This window comes from Stegostoma tigrinum, chromosome 5 (genome assembly GCF_030684315.1).
Source record: "Stegostoma tigrinum isolate sSteTig4 chromosome 5, sSteTig4.hap1, whole genome shotgun sequence".
NCBI classification, from domain to species: domain Eukaryota; kingdom Metazoa; phylum Chordata; class Chondrichthyes; order Orectolobiformes; family Stegostomatidae; genus Stegostoma; species Stegostoma tigrinum.
The window spans coordinates 85,468,484-85,485,636 of NC_081358.1; positions in this window are offsets into that span (position 1 = coordinate 85,468,484).

A 17,153-nucleotide genomic window follows, 5' to 3' on the forward strand; every position below is an offset into this window, starting at 1 on the left:
TCAAGATTCTATGGTCAATCACAGAATGAAACAAAACATGAAGTTTTCAAAAAGGTTGTCTTTTATCCTTTTCTTTGGGATTGATTATTTCCTAGTCTTTTTGTATAAGAAAGCTTTTCTTGGATAACAAATGAATAAATATCTTTACTGTGCGAACGAAACTCTTGCCACTTTCAAAATAAAGCTATTCCCATTGTTTGGAAGGCTGTTTAATAAATGAATTTTGGAAACTTTCTGTGGTGTGAGAATAGAATAGCTGTCCATAATCAATATTTTATATTCTAGCAATTCTAGCTGCACGTTTCTTTGAAATTACAATTTGGAAGGATTGCAAAAGTTACTGCATATAAACTAACAAAATGTTCAAAATGCCAAGAAGTGGTTGTTACTTGACTTTCCCGCAGTCCTTTGTACTGTGTCTGTTAACTCAACATAAATTCCATCTGCTGTTATATTCCCCTTATGGCCCTTAATAATTTGGGTAAAGAGCTCCAGGAAACATATTAAGGTGGGAAGAAAAGCAGAAATTGTTGAGTAAACTCAGCAGGTCTGGCAGCATCTGTGGGAAGAAAGCAGAGTTAAGAGTTTCAAGCTCAGTGACTTTCACCAGATATGTTAGCAGGTAGGAAAGAGTAGTATTTAATGCTGAGTCTGAAGTTGAGGGTGGTGAGGGTGGTGGGTGGGGAACGGAGGGAGGTGGGGGGGTGGATATGTGGAGATAGATCCCAGAAAGAGAGGGAGATGTGAAAGTGTTGTAAACAATGAGATTATAGATAATAGGCCAAGACCGAAGAAAAGCTGAATAAGTGATAATAAGAGCTAAGAGTAGGTGACAATGGTACTGAATGCAGCACATATAATGTGAGAGAAATAGATGTTGCTGGAAAAGCTCAGAGGGTCTGGCAGCATCTGTGGAGAGAAATCAGCACCAATGTTTCAGGTCGAGTGATCCTTCCCCAGAACTCATATAATGAAATAATGGGCCTGTGAGTATGTAGGAATGGGTGACTGTGCTGAAAGCAATATGTGTCATGAAAGGAATAGGTATGGGGTCGATAAAAAAAATGGAAAGCTTGAATCAACTTCTAAAGGTATTGAACTCGATGTTGAGTCCTAGATGCTGCAGGGTCACCATACAGAAAATGAGATACTGTTCTCCGAGCTTGTACTGAGGTGCACTGGAATACTGCGGTAGGCCTGAGACAGAAATGTTGGTGTCGGAACATGGTGGTTTATTGAAGTGGTAGGCAACAGGAAGCTTGGGCCTTTTTTGTGGGCAGAATGTAGTTATTCTACAAAGCAGTCACCTGGCCTGCATTTAGAGGAGACCACGTTGTGAACAGCAAATACGGTAGACTAGATTGAATAAAGTACGGGTAAATTGGTTTTTTACCTGGAAGATACATCTGAGGCCTGGGATGGTGAGGGGGGAAGCGGGTAGATGGGCAGATATTGCACCTTTTGTGATAGCATGGGGAGGTGTTGTGGGAAAATGAGGAGATGTTGGGGTTGGGAGAGGTGTGTACCTGAGTTCCCTGGTAGGAACAGTCCCTGTGGAATGCTGACAAGGTAGGGGAGGGGAATATGTGTCTGGTTGTGACATCCCACTGGATATGATGGGAATAGCTGCTTACAACCCTCTGAATGCAGAGGCTGGAAGGATGCTAGGTGAGGACCAGAGACACCACCATTATTGTTATGAGAGAGAAGGGAAGTGGTGAGAGCAGTGTACAGGAAGAGGGTTGAACATGGCTTAAGAGCTCTGTCAACAACACTAGCAGGGAATTTTTGATTGAGGATAAAAGCGGAGATTTCTGAGGCCGCCTGGTAGTTTGCATCATCAGAAAAGATGTGACGGAGACAGAGAAATTGGGAAAATTGAACAGCATCTTTACAGGAAGCAAGTTGTGAGGATGTATAGTTGAGCTAACTGTGGGCGTCAGTTGGCTAGTAATGGATATTAGTGACTATCCTATGCCCAGAAATATGAACAGAGATTTAAAGAAAGGAAGGGAGGAGCGGAAGTGAAATTAATAAATATTTTGTGTTCAGAATGAAATGGAGAAGCAGCACTAACGTACCATGAAAAGGGTTCTGGGTGAGAGCCTGAGTAGCACTGGAACAAAGAATATTCCAAGTACCCCACAAAGAGACAGGCATAACTGGGGCCCATGCAGGTACCCATAGCCACACATTTGATCCAAATAAGGTGAGAGAAGTTAAAAGATAAATTGTTCAGGGTGAAGACAAGTTTGTCTAGGAGGAGGAAGGTGGTAGCAATGGGGTGAGTTCAGGTCTTCTTTTCAGGAAGAGGTGGAGAATCCTGAGACTATGCTGGTGGGGGATGGATGTGAAAAGGAATTGTACGTCCATGGTAAAGAGGAGGCAGCTGGAAATTCCTGGAAACTGGAAATTCTGAAACTGAAGAATCAGGGATGTATTGGGAAAGGACTGGACAAGGGGAGAAAAGATTGAGTTAAAGTAGGAAGAGATGAGTTCTGTTGGGCAGGAACAGGCAGAAACAATGGGTCTGCCCAGGCTGTCCTGTTTGTGGATGTTGGAATGAAGGTAGAAGTGGGTATACAGAGTTGAGGACAATGAGGTGGAAGTAGTCGGCGGTGGGGAGATCACCAGATGAGATCAGGTTGGTGACAGTTGTTGATACAAAGGCCTGATGCTCGGTGGTGGGGACATGGTCCAGGGAGATAGGAGGAGGTGGCTGAGAGCTGGCACTCAGCCTCTGCAATGAAGAGATCACTCCCCTAGACAACAACAGCACCACCCTTGTTCGCAGGCTTGGTTACAAAGTCAGGGTTGGATCTGACAGCATGGAGTGCAGTCAGTTCAGAGGGAAATAGTTCAGAATGGGCAGCGGGGCAGAGAAATTAATGTCACATTGATAGTTCTTATTGAACAATTCAAATGCAGGTCCAAGACCATGTCAGTAACTGTGAGTCTTTGGAGTTTTTTTTCCTTACCACCAGAAAGGAAGAAAAATGGATCTCGGCAAAGAATGGTCTCAGTACGGTAGACCCATTTTCTCATTTTCACGCCAATCATTTACACATGTTTTACATTTCTGTCTCTTCTTTACCACCACTCTCTTGTCCTCTGCTTTGAACACTCACAACCTGTTTCATTCACTCTTCCTCACTCTGTCAACAGCACAAAGACCACAATTTCCCAGGCTCTTTCAGTTTTCAACAAAAGGCATAAGGAACTTGAAAAATTAACTCTGCTTGTCTCTCCACAGCTGCTGCTAGACCTGCTAAGCCTCTCCAGAAATTTCTGTTTTTACTTCATATTTAGATGATTCAGAATTTCCTTCTGTTGAACAATGATAAAACTCAGCACCGTTGCCAATGGTCCTGTCCTCTTGTTTGCTTGTAAATGTTAAATTAGGTTTCCACAACAACAGTGTTCTGCTTGATCCAAAACTGAGGTCAAACTCTATTCTGTTTTCAACTAAATGATTATTTACACATTAATATTTATTTTTACCGCTAACATTGTTCATCTCTTGACTGCTAATGCCACTGGAACACTCATCCATGCCATCATCAGTTCTAAATTCAACGTATTTATTGTCCATTTTGCTTATCTTCTAATCTGTGAGCTATACAATGTTAAAAATGCCAAAACCGCTCTTTATTCTACAATAAACCCCAATTACCATTATAATTTTGACTTACACTAGCTCCCTGTCCCACACTGGATCAAATTTGAAATTCTCATCCTCATCTGTTTATCTCTCCAAGGCCTCACCCCATTGTACATTTGCAATCTTCTCCAGCCTTATGTTGGTCCCCATGCTATCTGGTCATTTAACTGTGGCGTCTTACATTCAGTCTGCCGTAACTATAGGAACATTTTATAGCCATCTTGAACCCACTGCCTGAAACATCTTCTCTCCTTCTCAATCTGCTATGTCAATTTAGAAGCTTTCTTAAAACCCCTCTTTTAGTCAACTTGCCTAGCCTTTCCACATAGCTTGTGCATCTTTTCTCCTCTTTACCTTGGAATATCTGTGTGTATGGGAGGCATTATATACAAGTGAGTAATTACAATTGATTGCCAACTCAGAGGCGTGTTGGTCTAAGATACATACAGCAGTGCAGGATTTTGTGATATCTACACTATAGATTGTGTCCAAAGTGGCTGTGCTCCCAGTAGATGGCCAGAATATGGCCTCACCCATGAACATGCACCTAATCAGGAAGTTTCCAGAACTTAGTGTGCACTATAGGTCTTGCTGCTTAGAAAAAATAGCAGTGAGGGAGGGTGGGTACCTGTTCAACCTTTGGAAGTTTGATCCAATTTCAGCTGTTTAATAAAGATGCAGTGTTAGTTTTTATTTACTTCTTTGCAGTCGTCATTACCCTGAATAAATCTTACCTGGAGATTTAAAGTAAATGAAATGAAGTGACAATATATTGTTTAGCTAACTTTTGTAAGCATAATTGAAATGACAAAGCTTAAAAAAAGAAACAAAGGAACAATTTCATGCAAATAAATTATTTGATTCTGATGATGTTACTAGCAGCATTATTTAATGGATGATCTGTGACGTAGCCATTAAATACAAATATTTCCTGTCAGTAGAATTTTAAAAATTCATCCTTTCTTAATCTATTTTCAATCCATTTATTATTATGAACCTGAAGTATGCAATGAATCCTTAAACGTTAATGTTTAACATGCTTGTTTGGTATTTCCTTCATGACTGGCTTGGTAAAAGTATAAAAGCCAGCTATCATAATGATAGAGAGGAATCTCAAGTTACTGCATAAAGAATTTATACACAAGTATCCCATAATATAATTTTAGGGCCTATATATCTTTCTATTATTGTCATTTCTTATCTTTACATTGAACAGGATTACCTTGTGACTGTAGTAATATTGAAACTATGTTGTCAATCATCTGCAAATTGCATGCAATATCTTCATTTTAAAATTGATATTAAAAATTCAACACATTCACATTTGTTTGAACTGTGCAACCTTTCCAACTAACAGACAATGTTTAAGATCTCAAACGTTTTATTACCGATGAAGATGCTCTTTCTGAAGCTACTGTATCTAGAAGTATTTAACTTTAGTATTTTGTTCTGTGGTGTGTACAACTTTGAAACCATCTAAGTGGCCAATATAAATTCCCACAATTGCTGACTGATAACAAAATTCTGTATGTCATCTTTTATCGTGTTTACTAATGTCAGCTGATTTCTTTTAGTACAAGGTTGTGTAAATGCATTTTAATGTTTTGTGTATGCTCATTTATTGAAGCTTTATGGTATTACTGAAAATTTACATAAGATATACAGAACTTGTTTTAACAATTTGTGTTCAAACTACCTGCATCTTGATTTATTTTTCAAAATGTATCTAATTGCTCTGCTGTTCTCCAGAATTTTGGAAACTGAACAGTGATTTGCTTAGCACACCACTGTCTGCTCTCCATCCATTTACTGATCTTCTATCTATGCTACTCTAACACCTTTAACTCCATGAACACTCATCTATCCCATTACCTTGTTATATGACACCTTATCAAATTCATTTGAAAATTCAGTTAGACAACATCTACTTGTTCCCCTTTACCTACCATACTGATTAGAAAACCTTCAATAATTTTGTCAGACAGGCGATCCCTTTAGTAAAACCATGCTGACTTATTCTGATCATGCTATGTTTTTCGAAGTACATTGTTAAAACTTACCTAATAATAGATTCCGGCATTTTTTTCGAAGAATGATGCTTGGCTGACTGGCCTGCATTTCAGAATTTTCTCCCGTTGTCTACTTACATGAAAAAGCAATAAAGCATTTGCCAACTTCTGAATGGACTATTCACAAATCTATTGGAAAAGAATGGCTAAAAGATCCACAGACGAACAAAAATATTAAACCGCAAGAGTAGAAGCCATTGGGTCCTGGAAATTGGTCGAAATGTAATCCTTAACTTTCCCTAACACTTTTTCTCTGCTGGTATGTACTTAATTCCCTCATTCATTTTAGCCTCTAGTTTACCAGCTAATTCTGGTTTAAAACTTATGCATTTCCTTGTGAAGTAGTATTTATTCAATATATCTGCCATTTCTCATTCTCTATGATAATTTCTCTGGTCTCTGCTTCTAAAGGACTAACATTTACTTCAGCCAGTCTCTTCCTTTTAATATACTTATAGATGCTCTTACAGTGTATTTTTATTTTGCTCATTAGTTTACTCTCATATTCCATTCATTATGATTTTTGTTGGTCCATTGCTCATTGCTAAAACATTCCAAATTTCCAGACTACCATTTTTTGTAATATTGTGAATGTCTCGTTTAAATCTAATCCTGTTCTTAACTCCTGCGAATGGGTCTTTTCCTGTTGAGTTTTTTTTTGTTTTACAGCAGAATGTATTTTTCTTGATCAGTTTCATTGCTTCTTTAAATGTTTATCACTGTCATTTACTGCCATACCTTCTAGTTTATTTATCCAATTAACCTTGCCAGTTTTCCGCTAATACCTGTGTAAGTGACGTTGTTTAAGTTTGAGATTTTTGTTTGTGACCAAGGATAAAAAGTTCTAATCTCCTAAACATTTGATGTTAGCTAACCAGGTGGGGGAAAATTTGATTTGTAAATTATCCAGGCCTTCCTTTAACTCTATCCTCACTGTCCCTTTTGTCTCATCTTTCCTGAGAGATCCATGTTTATCTGTCCCCAACCTGCTTGCGGTATCACTTTAACACATTAACAGGACACTGTCTTCGCTTTTTCCTGTGGTCTGGGATGTCAATAAAATATCCATTAATTGCTCTGTATGGGCCACTGGACTGAGCTTTCAGTGACTCATTCTTGTAACAGCACTAACATATTGTCTCCAGGCTAAAATGGCCTGGTTTCAGCTTTTATATCGGCTTGCTTTTTCATTATCTGCCTGGGATGTTTTAAGCTTTTTCTCAGGCCCAGGATAGATTTTCAATAGCCACTAATGAAACATAGATACATAGTTGAACAGGGAAGATCCTTTCTTTTGCTTTAAAAAAGTTGTCTTATTTAACTTACCAACACTTTTTACCTTGAGCCTGTAAAATAACTAAAGGAATGAATCTTCTATTTTTTGGCTAAGTCTGAGTTTCACAAGTTTTTTGGAGCAATTTCTGCTGCAAGAACTAGCAAGTTTTCTCACCGTATCATATAAATCATGCTTCATTAAGTACCTACCGTGCCCCTATGGCATTCCTCACTTTCAATTTCAATCCCTTCTTACCACGCACTGTTGCCAGAACAACTCACCATTATCCACTAAAAGACCAGAACACTTGTGCCATCTTTCAAATGCCTAAGACCACCTGGATGAGCACTGGCATTATGAAGCTGCCCTGGTTGATGAGGTACATACAAAGGGAAGATGTTGGAGAGGGAAGATGGCATTGTGATTCTCTGACAGAGACCTGGAACGTCCTGCCTGGTACTTGTGAATGGGGCAGTGCTAGGGAGGGCCATAATCTTCCTGGACAATCAACAGAAGGGGCCAAGCTACCAGACTCTGGCAGCCTGGTCTGAGGTTGCCACCTGACTCAGTTTGATATCCACAATCTACTAGAATGTCCAGTAATGCTGTAAGACCTTCGCTGTAAGTTTTTCATTCTGTTCTCTGCTTCCTCGTAACCACTCTATCTTTGCTACTGCGCCCAGCTCCCACCAGGTCTCATGCTTTACCCAATCTTGCTATTCCCTGCAAAACCTTCCCTCACTCATTCCCAAACCCCTTCCACCAATCTCCTACACTATTAATCCTACAACTCCTTCATTCATCTTCCTCACTGGCTGCAACGCCTTCTGTATCTTGGGCTAGCATTTCCACCAGCTCCATGGTAAAATGCCTGGCTCCACCTGAAGCCACTTCATTGACCTCTGGGAATGACAGTGCTGAGGTACTTGGGAGGCAGTGGTCTTCTTTGCTCAGGAGCTGCAGCAGTGCGGTGAATCATGCAAGTGTCTGGCTGTCTGCATGGAGAAGCTGGTGTCTACCATGGAGAACATGGCCCAGCACCTGAACACACCTGCACCTCTAGTCATTGTTTCTCAGGTCTGAAAGCACGGTGACAGCATGATGGCAACCTGGACACCAACTCCAAAAGTCCTTTCCTCAGAAGGAGAGAGGTGGGTGCTGAGAAGCACCACACTCAGGACCCCTCAGAAGCCGCCACTCAGATTAATCCAGACATGGCCTGACCCTCTGCCTCCACCCTGCCTGTTCCTCCTCCAAAAATTAGAAGATTTTGAAAAAAATACTCATGGAATGTCGGTGTCACTGACTGGCCAACATATATTATTTCCAGTTGCCCTGCTGAAGGTAGTGGTGGGCTGCCTTCTTGAGCTGCTGTAATCCATGTGCTGCTGGTTGTTCCACACTGGCATTAGGGAATGAGTTCCAGGATTTTGGCTCAGTGACTCTGAAGAATAAAAGTATACTTCCAAGTCAGGAATGTGACTGGCTTGGAGGGGAGCTTGTAGGTGGTGGTGTTCCTATGTATCTGCTGCCCTTGTCCTTCCAAATGGTAATGGTTGTGGGTTTGAAAGGTGATGTTTATAGATCTTTGATAAATTTCTGCAGTACGTCTTGTAAATAGTGCACACTGCTGCTACTGAGTGTTGATGGTGGAAGGTGTGAATGTTTGTGGGTGTGGTGCCAATCAAATGGGCTGCTTTGTCTTGGATGGTGTCAAGCTTCTTGAGAGTTGTTGGAGTTACAGTCATCCCGGCAAGTGGAGAGTGTTCCATCATGCTCCTGACTTGTGCCTTGCAGATGGTGGACAGGCTTTTGGGGAATTAGTAGGTAAGTTACTCGCTGCAGGGTTTCTGCTCTTCTAGCCTTTGTATTTCTATGGCTTGTCTAGTTCAGTTTGTGATCAATGTTAACTACCAGGATGTTGATAGTGGGAGATTCAGTAACGGTGATACATTGAATGTCAATGGATGATGATTAGACTTCCCCTTGTTGGAGATGGCCGTTGTCATTTTGTGTGGTGTAAATGTTATTTTCCACTTATCATCCCAAGCTTGGATATTGTCTAGGTCTTGCTGAATTTGGACATGGGTTGCTTCAGTATTTGAGGGGTCACAATGGTGCTAAAAATTGCACAATCATCAGTGAATATCCCCATTTCTGACCTTATGATGGGAGAAAGGTCAATGTTGAAACAGCTGAAGATGTCTGGTCCTCAGGCTTGAGGAAATCCTGCAGCGATGTCCTGGAGCTGGGATAACTGACCTCCAACAACCACAACCATCTTCCTATTGCCAGGTATGACTCCAACCTGCAGAGTTTTCCCCTGATACCCAATGATTCCAGATTGCTAGGGCTGCTTGATGCCACACTCAGTCAAATGCGGCCTTAATGTTAAGGGATGTTACAATTGACTCAGCTTTGGAATTCAGCTCTTTTGTCCACATTTGAACCAAGGCTGTAATGAAATCAGGAGCTGGGTGGCACTTGCAGAACCTAGACTGGGTGTCAATGAGCAGGTTGTTGCTGAGGAGGTACTGCTTGACAGCACTGTTGATGACACCTTCCATCACTTTACTGACAACCAAGAGTGGACTGATGGGGCAGTAATTGGCTGGCTTGGATGTGGCCCTTTTTGTGCAGAGGACATACCAGAGCCATATTCCACATTGTTGGATAGATGCCAGTGTAGTAACTGTATTGGAACAGCTGAATGTCTGATCTTCCAGATACGAGTGCCCCTGGTATTCCCTGACTAAAATCCCAGAGTCAACAGGGTCCTCCTACCCCAGCTGCAGATCGGGGAATACACAATGATGCAGTGGGAGGAGAATAAGAAAAAAATCTTGTTGAAGCACTTTGGTGGCACAGATGACAATACACTATACTTTATTTATAGAGATAGTAGGAACTGCAGACACTGGAGAACCTGGGATAACAAGGTGTAGAGCAGGACAAACACAGCAGGCCAAGCAGCATCTGAGGAGCCAGAAGGCTGACGTTTCGGGCCTAGTCCCTTCTTTAGAAATACTTTATATGTAAGTGTCTTTGTGTCGCCAAGTTAAGATCTTGGCTATCTCCTTGATATATTTGAAGGGGGTTTGGTCTGGGCCATAATGTGCTCCTTGTTGTGAGCGGGATTAATAGGCATATCCAATTAGGTCTAAAATTAAGAAATTAAAAGTGTGAAAATATTAAGCTTTAATTTCTACACAATAGGCATGAAGCGGTATCTCTGGTGTAAAGCCATCTTCTTCAATATCCTTCCCTTAACAACATATTAACATAACACTCTCATTTACTGAAATCAATTTATTTCTGATTGACGTTTGCCTTACTTAATTTTAAAACATTTGCTTGTGATTCTCCTTTCTCAATTAACGATCAAATATCAAACTTACTCTTTCTTTCTTTATTTATTTATTCATGGGATGTGGGTATCTCTGGCAAGGCTCAGATTTATTGCCCATTTCTAATTGTCCTTTTGAAGGTGGTTGTGAGCCATTACTTGATGATTCACACTGCAATGTTTTCTGTTTAGGGCGCAAAAGGTCAGAAATCACATGACACTAGGTTATAGTACAACAGATTTATTTGAAAACACAACCTTTTGGAGCTTTACTCCTTCTTCAGGTGCTAGTGAGAGAGGTAGCATCAGACACAGGAGTTATAAGTAAAAGAATGACATATACATATTAATATTAAAACCTTCTAACAGATGAAAGATTTAACAGCATTTTAGCTTTGTTTAATACATCCTCCTAAGTGATGTGACCCTTTGATCTTTTACTTATAAATTCTGTGTCCGATATTACCTCTCTCAATAACACCTGAAGAAGGTGTAAAGCTCCGAAAGCTTGTGCTTTCAAATAACCTGTTGGACAATAACCTGGTGTTGTGTGATTTCTAATCTTCTCCACCCCAGTCCAAAAGCAGCACTTCCACATCATTGGGTGGATAAAACACAGGGTGCCAGTTAAATGGTCTTTATCCTGAATGGTGTCAAACATCATGTGTGATGTTAGACCTGCATAATCCAGTCAAATAGGAAATATTCTATTTCATTACTGAAAGTGTTTTGTAGATAACTGGGAGAGGTTTGGGGTGGTAAGAGATGACTCAACTGCTACAGAATTCCCAATTTCTGCCTTGCTCTAGTAGTTATAGTCTTTTTATGTTCCTGGTCTAGCAAAGCTTCCAATCACTGTTTTGAGATTTGAAGATGATAATGACATTGATTGTAAATGATTGACGTATTTTGACTTGTTGGAGATGGTTATTTCTTGATTCTTGTGTGTGTCACTGCTGTCACTGGCCATTTATTAAACCAAACCTGATTATTCAAGGAGTTGTAAATGGTACTGAACATGGCGCAATCCCTACTTCTGACCTTATGATGGAGGAATGCTCACATTATAGCAACTAAAAATGGTTGGGCCTAAGACACTAGCAACTGTTGCAGCGATGTTCTTGGCCTGAGATGATTGCTCTCCAACAACCTCAACTACTTTCCTTTATTTTAGGTATGTCTTCAGCCAGTGACAACAATTTTTTTACACCTGATTCATAATTACTCAATTGTACAAGAACTCCTTGATGCCATACTCAGTCAAATGCTGTGTTGATGTCAAGAGCAGTCTTCTCATCTCAGTTCAGGAAGTCAGCATTTTTGTGCATGTTTGTGTCATGTTAATAACATGATCTGGAGTCAAGTATTAGAAAGGAAGCTCAGCATCAATCAGTAGGTGGGTTATTGGTGAATATGTGCCACTTCATTACAATGAACGATACCTTCTATCAGTTTGCTCATGATTGAGAGTGGATTCATGGGGTGATTATGGATCACATTGGAAGTGTCCTGCATGTTGTGGACAACATATTCCGTGGCAATTTTTCTACTCTATCAGGAGATACCAGTGTTATACTTAAACAGCTTGTTTAAAGCACAGCTGTAGAGCACAAATCTTAAGCACTACAGCTGGAATGTTGTCAGGGCCCAAAGCCTTTTCTGTATCCAGTGCACTCAGCTGTTTCTTGATACCATGTGAAGCAAATTGAATTGGCTGAAAACTGGCATCTGTGATGGTAGGAGAAAGCAAAGGTAGGCCATCTGCCAGAAACTTTCCTTTAGCTAAAAAGTGGTCCAGACCTTTCAGTCTTGTCTTTTGATAATTTCTATGTCCTCAGATTGTGAGCTAATTCTGATCATGATTTTACAGTATGGGCTGTTTCCTTGTTGGTTGTAAAGTACATTTGGCATTCTCAGATGGTGAGGTTTCTCAGTCCCTCATCCAAAAAAGCCAACTTGAAAGGCATCCATGTCAATCACAGCTGACCCACAGCCTTTTAATGCTCAGAGGAGTAAGTTAACTGGCTGAAGATGGGACTTCAGCCCCTCACTAGTGCACATGTCCCACGTCAGAGACCCAACTAGCTGGTCTGTTTGACCAGCAGCTCTGTATTCTTAGCAGTGTCAGTGGCAGCAGTAGCTAATGATGCAAATGGTCCCCAAACTGAGGTGAGACCCAGTGGAGGGGAAGGAGGGAGGTGTACAGTTATCCAGATGGGGAGGTGGAATGGCTGAGGGGAAGGAGAACCAAGCGGAAACGGCATTCATTCCTACCAGAGCAGGGTGTCCTGCCAGGTATCCCTGTGCTGTCACCAGCCTCAATACTGAGGGTAAGCAGTGTCCAGTGGTTAGCCATGTAGAGACCTACTGTAGGGCAGAGTATGGGCAGTATGGGCTCCCTCAGCAACCCATCAGCAGGACACTGTAAATTCCTGGCCGTTCTTCCAGAAAATTTTCCTTAACATATTGTTATAATTAATTGTGATAAAACTAAAATCTCTGATTATAACCACATTGTTTTTGCTGCACGCTTGCAGACCTCTGTAAGTAAAGTAGCTGAATGCAGCACCATCAGCAGGGGATATGTTGACAAGACCGAACAATCTTGTGATCCTTTGCTGTTCATTGACCTTACCAATAGTTATTTAATTCATATTAATTCTAATTTGTTTAATGTTTAATTGGACAATTGATGCTGTTAAATGAATTCATCCAGTGGCTGGACAGTGTCTGCTGGACAACAATTCCTGGACTTTCTCATAAGCCCCAAAGTCAGTCAAAATATTTACGTATGACCTCATTATCCTGAATGGAATCTTTTATTTTCACTGTGTCTTAATTGTATCTTTTACTAATAACATTGCTCCTTCTTTCCAAATTTCCCTTTTCTTCCTGAAGATCCTATAAGCCTGGAATATTTAGCTTCCAGTCTTTGTACTTCTGACACATTTGGTTCATCTATTATGTTACAGACATTTATGTACCATCCTCTTATCTGTGTAACTGTCCCCATTCTAACTAGTTTTAAAATCTTTCTCCAAGCCCTTTTTTCCCATTTGTATAGCTGTCCTGGGCCCAAAAGTGGTCCCAATGTCCCAGGAATCTCTCATCACACTAAAACCTTATCAGTTCTAATATTTCTGTCTGGCTCAGTATTTTGCATTGGGAGTAATCCAGAGATTTCAAACTTGGGGATTCTGGTCCTTAATCTAAACTTAATTCACTGAAATCCCTTCACAGAACATTCAATCCATTCTAATTTCAACATTAGTTTCTTCCATGAAACTCGACCTTCGGATTTGTGTTTTCTATTCACTGTGCCATGGCTCAATGTTTGATGCTTAGGAAACGACTTAACTTGGGGCTTTGGATCATGTTTATGAATAGAATCAGGGGCAACCTTTTCACACAGAGGGTGGTTTGTGTGTGGAATGAACTGTCAGAGGAAATGGTAGCTGCAGGTACCGTTAGAACATTTAGTGGACATTTGGACAGGTACCCATTAATAGGAAAGGTTTAGAGGGATATGGGCCAATGCAGCTAAGTGAGACTAGTTTCATTTGGGAAACTTGGTCAGCATGGATGAGTTGGACAGAGGGTCTCTTTCCATGCTGTGTGACTATGACTCTATAACTACCCTGACTGTAGAATACTCCATAATATGGGTTCCCAAATATGTAACCACTAGCTCCTCACTGCCTTGCAGTCACCTACAATTATCCTCTACATTTGACCCCATTATTAGTATCAAAGCAGATATTAAACAAGAGTCCAGGTCCACAAATTATACCTTCCTAACCTGTCTGGCCATGGTCACCCAGGTCCCTGGAGCAGCTCCACCGTCTGGAAGCTATTCCATCTAACTTTCTCCCAATCAAATATTGCTGAGTAGGCCCAGATTACTTTCAAGCAATGCAACTTTCTTCCTGTGGACTGTAACTAAACTGTATTCATCCTGGGTAGCATGATTTGTTGCAGGTCCATACTAAGCAAATCACACACATCACTCTAGTTTCTGATTTTGCTCTGCTTATTTATATACTCCAGCCCAACAGAAATTGAATGATCATTATTTACTCACACTAACTTTAACTTAACTTTAAAGTATCATTCTATTCTACCTCCTGAAGCCGTTCTACTGTACAATAGATTTGAAGAGAAAGCCTGGTGATAAAACACTGGACCTCCCTCTTATGCCAGGTGCCTGTGTCAAATGGATCAAAAGATTGATACACTGAGTACACTCAGTATCTCACTGTTACAATAAGTGTAACAAAATCTAATTCACCAACTGTCAACCAACAGGTGCGAAACTTCACTCGGGCAGCAACCCCAATAAGAGAAGTCCACAAATCCAACAGATATTGTTGTCTTTGCTGTGTCTTCTCTCTTCAGGAGGGCCAAGAAATCAATCCCTAGTCGGTCTTGATGTCTTGATGTGTACCAGACAAATGCACATCAGTCAGTGTGCATGTCACTCTCTCTGTGGTTCGGTTCAGCTTATCATTTAAAACCTGTAGCACATCTCACATGGTGCAGTTGAACAGCATTGTTTTGTTAAGTGGACACAGGCCATTCAGACCATCCAGTCCATGCTGGTGTTTATGCTCCACTTGAACTTTCGTCCATTTTTCTTCAAATAAATTTACCATCAAAACCACTAATGCTTGTCGAGCTGCTCCTTAACACAGTTCTTCTGTTCATGCAGAATTCTGTACACTTATCCGAAAATGTATTCAATAAAAATTCATCTTCATCTACAATCAAATATATAATCTTACAAATCGTACAGTGGAATTGTCAGCAATATTTCAGCATTTGAAACATATTATGAGTTGAACAATTGATTTGCTTCTAAACTTTAATTTTATAATAATTGGCATTGGAACTACAGCACCTGTTTGGTAGAATGCTTTTATATTTCTGCTTTGGTATATCGATGCTCAGATAAAAGTCTATCATTTTCAAATAATAAGCTCTCATTTTTGTTTTTGGTGATCCTTTTGGAGAATAATAGAAAAATGTGTTTATTTCAACAATTTTGCTAATCTGTGGGTGCTGAAGTTGTCTCCTTTATAATTACAATATTAGTAGTGGAAATATAACATAGTGAGTGCTTAAATCTACTTTATTTGCATCATCTCATACCCAATGTCAAAAATAATTTCACTGCTCATTTTGTACTCAAATGATGTAAAACTTTTGAGTGACACACCATGTGTAATAATCTGTTCTGCATACAGAAAGATTGAATGCATTGGCGATTAAGATCTTAGATCTCTTGTACCTTCCTTAGCTATTTCAAAACCAGTTGTTGAGTGTCTCTCATCTTTTTTCCTAAAAGCAATGTTTAGCAATATTAAATTTTACCTGCCATTCTTGTGCCCACATACATTCTTCTAGACTTGTTCTGGAATTTCCAAGGTTCCTCTTTTATTTTTACTTATTCTTCCATTTTGCAATGAACTTTTAAGCCAATTCCTGGATATAAATTAGAAACAGTAGTCCCAACACTGTTAGAATCTGTGGATTCTTTGGTCTTGACATTCCTGTTCTAACTAGTCCTTGCTGTTTTTCACCCTGCTACCATCTTCAAGGTTTACGGAGAAATTATACAGTTCATAATTAAAGGTTTTTCATCCGAAATTTGACAAATACAAGTTTAGTACACAATATTGTAGAGCTCACTAGTCTAGGGAATTTGAGAAATTAGAACTTCCAAAACTTTGTTATCTGTTGGTTAGCTTATTGTTTGCATAGATGTTATGAAGCCATTGTACATTTTGATTGCATGCATTATCATGTAGGACAGCATATTGATCCAGCCAATTTTCTTGGTTGTGAGCAATGCAGGTCCAGGAAATGAGGCATTCTGTATTAATAGAAAACAATGTATATTAGTGGTCATATTAGTTGGGGTCATGACCCCTTATGGTCTGTGTGGGTTGTTTTGTGACAATTCATGTCCCCACTTAGTCTTACATTTCCATCACTGTATTTACATTTCCCTGTAGATGGCAGCAGTGCAATGACCTTTTATTAAATAATCAGCGGGTGGCAATTTATTTAACTTTTTTTGCACATAATGAGCAAATACGACCAATAAGTGGCTTACTCACAAACCCAGAAAAAAATCTCGGAAATGTGAGTATGCAAACAGTTATCCATAGTCACCTCTGTCCAGTACAGGTAGCAGAATTAATTCACCAACAATTTTTAAACATGTTTTTGACCAGCGGTTCGGATTGTTGGGCTTGTAATAAAGTGAAACATTGCTCAAATCGTAGTGGTCTTTACGATCCGTCGGTTCAGCAACGCTTCTGCCAGTGACTAACTTTATTAACAGTATCTGGTGCCCGGTGTACCTAAAACTGCACCTTACGCTATTTAACAGAGCATGTCAAATCTCATATAAATCATTCAGAACATTTGCAGGCACATACAACTGAAATCAAATACAAATGGTTGGGAATAAGATGGTATCATGAACTATTAGGCATTCATAGCTACTTATTACCTGATGATTAACATTCAGAAGCTGCCAGAAATGCCAGACCTGCTGCAATGTTAACACAGTAAACAGAGAATGCAATTTTATATGGAACATATCCGAAAAGTACCCTTTCCGAGATCAAGCTTTTCAGTGCACGGTGAAATCGAAGATGCAATTCGGATTGGACATGTAAACAAGTGAGGATGCCTATTTGCCTCTGATATGGGCAAATGCACCGTTGCCTGGCAATATTAGCAGGTTCCGTGTTGTTGCTGCAGAGATCCAGATTGGGTGAGCAGAGTGCTTCT